Source organism: Arachis duranensis, chromosome 2 (genome assembly GCF_000817695.3).
Source record: "Arachis duranensis cultivar V14167 chromosome 2, aradu.V14167.gnm2.J7QH, whole genome shotgun sequence".
NCBI classification, from domain to species: Eukaryota; Viridiplantae; Streptophyta; class Magnoliopsida; order Fabales; family Fabaceae; genus Arachis; species Arachis duranensis.
Genome location: NC_029773.3, coordinates 10644825 through 10648161, shown reverse-complemented (window position 1 = coordinate 10648161; position 3337 = coordinate 10644825).

Genomic DNA, 3337 nt, shown 5'->3' with positions numbered 1-3337 from the left:
ATTATACTTGTTATTCGTTCAACTTATAATAAAAGAAACAAAGATATTACAATTTTGAATATGAAAAAAAAATACAATGTTCCTTAACAAACGTGATTATAATTATGTGTGTAGACGTGTAATATTATGTATTATTATTATATATATGTATATTATTATTAAATGTATTATTATTAATTTAATATGTAAAATACATAATTATATATATAATTGAGTCAACTACTCATGAACTAATGAGCTAAGTTTAAATTCAATTCATTTAATATATGAGTTTAAATTTAAATTCAAATTCAGTACATTAACTCATAAACTCAATTTACCGAATTATTAACGTATTGAGTTTGAACGAGTTAGCTCAACTCCCTTAGAGTTCTAACTACAATTCAATTGATTTGAATTTAGAAAAAAAAATAATTTGGCATCTACATATCAGTGAAGGATTCAAAGAGAGTAGTAGGGAGTAGTGATAAATTGTGTAACAACAGATTCTTTTGCACAAAACAGAATTTGTTATTCTATTTTAAGTTGTTAATCTGTTAACAACAACTCTATTTTACTATTCTTATAATTAAGGAGAATTTCTCTATAAACAATTAACATTTATCCAAATTTTCTCTTCTCCCTTTAATTTAACAAAATAGACTGGTACCTTTCATCATAATAGCAATACACACAAATCCATGATCTTGCATAAAGTTCCATGTATATATATGTATAATGCTGAACAAATAATAATGGTTGTCACACATTCATGAATTTAGATATCTTTTATATTAAGGGAGCCATATATAGAATAACTATAGAAGCATCCAATGTATAATAAAAGAAGTGTGTTTGGTTATTATTGTGGTACCCATTATAATAATAATCAGTGTGAAATTAAATTATACAAGTACAAAAAGAGACGTAAAGGGTAATTAAAAAGATGTGTTTTAAGCACAATTCAATGTATATTTGAATGTGTTTTGGTCACTTATTTGACCTAAAGGTGATACATAACCAAAGATTGGAAAAGACCACATCTTAAATAATTAAGGGTTTGATTTAAAATGTGATGATGATATTGTTACTTGTAAGCTAAGGTGATGAATAATGTGGGCGAAATAAACAAGGTGTGATTCATGTGCTTAATACCACTGCCCATATAGCAAACCAGTTGGCTTTTTAAATTTTGAAACATTAACTTTTATATTTTTTTCTACTTTTATATATTGCTTAAACAAGACTCTTGGAATATAAACCAGAAAGAATAAACCCAACTAGTTAAAGTTTGGTTCAGTATGGTGGGTTTAGAATCTAGTTGATGAATATGAGAACTTGTATATATAAAGATAAAATATATTATATGTATACTTAATATCAGTCATTATATATTTTGTAGATTTATATAAATTGATTTATATATTTTTTTTAATTAAATAATCAGTTTTTACAATAATTAAATAAATTTATCACAATAGAATAATTAAATTTATTTAAAATACTATAATAAAACTATGAATTCAATTCTACTACATATTCAAGTATTTTTTGTCAATCAAGTCCAATTAAATTGGTCAAAACCCAACAAAAATTATTCACACAACATGAATTATGCATTTCTTCTTCTTTGCGTTTCTTCTTTTTTTTTCGCGTATTTCCTCTTTCTCATCGTTTTTTTATTGCTGCTATTATTGCTACATTTTTTTCTTTCTTTTCTTCTTCCTCCTCCTTCTAGTGTTATATATTACAACATTTTTATTTTTTATTTATTTGATTTTTTTTATTTTTATTCTTTTTAAGAGAATGAAAACAAAAAAATTATGAAAAAATAAAACAAAAAAAATGAAAAAAAAAGATGATGACCATGACAATGATAAAAAAGAAGAGAGAAATTTTGAATTATGTAAAATTTATCAAATAAATAGCACTAAAATTTTTTTAAACTTGACACATAAAATTTTTGAATGTTTACACCAAACTTTATTAACAGTGACACAATTTGTTTAACTAATTAAAAGTTATAAAAATAACACCGAATTTTCTTAAAAATAGCACTAAAATTTTTTAATTGTGACACCTAAATTTTGCCCAACATATCTTCTTCTACTTTTTCTTTCTTTCAACATGTTCTTTTTTTCTTTTTCGTATTTTTTTATTTAGACAAATTTTTTTTGTATCTTCTTATATTTTACTTTAAAAATAAAAGATTTTATCTAAATAAATTTGTTCTAAAATTGAATTGTATACTCTTAAATCCTAAACAACAAGCTGTCTTGTGATGTGACGTGAAAATCAATTCAAATTTTATATTTATTGTGATAGTTTTTTTTGTTTTATATAATATATTTCAGTGTCATTTCTATTTTATTTTTGTTTTTATATAAAAAATTGCAGTGTCATAATTTTGTTATACAGTATAATTATATAAAAGGTTAAAAATCCAAAAAAAAAATCACAATCATTGTATTGAAACAAACAAATAAATAAATAACTGTTACTACTACTCACTATTATTCTAAACCTTGGAAAAAAAAAAGTCTTTGTGAATTATGATTTTAGAGGTGAAAAAAATTAGAGAGCGGAAATAATATAACATAAGGTGATACAAGCAAGCATATTTTATTTTGATTTTTCCATAAAAATATTAAACAGAAAAAGTGAATTGGCATTTGTGTGTTAAGACTTAAGAGTGATAAGAACATCCACCCACATGTTAGATGGGGATCCAATCACATGAGCTTATCCCCTGTATACCCCGTGATCCAACGCTCCAAGATTCTGTGTGAATCAGAACCGTCCATTAATGTGGTCCATGATCTTGAGGACCAATGGGCTGTGTTTGTTCCCTCTCACTCCTACAACCATGCTTTTTCATGTCCCCCCTTTTCTGACCCCCACCCCCACGCGCTCCTTCAACCGTGTGCTTGTAGGCCCTCTTTCTCAATTATGGATGCCACAACAAATTTCCATTTTTTCTTTTTTTATTTTCTTAATTTTAAAAATAAATAAATACACATTAGTTTATGACAATTGTATTTGTATAATTATTGTATATAGATGTCAAGAGTATTTGCTGTATATAATAATGTTATGTTTTATTTCTAATTCTTTTGTTTTAAGAGTTGAAAAAAAAGCTTAAAATGTGAAAAATATATACAAATAAATAAATGTTATTACAAACCAATAATAAATCCTTGGTTATTTATTACTTAGTGTTTGTATAACTTATGAATGTTATATTAATGAAAATAAATTGAATAGCTTTAAATGTTTCTCAACGCAAAAGGATAAAATTAAAAAAATTATTTTCATGAAATTAAATTCAGGTAAATTTTATATTTTATCTATTAGTAGA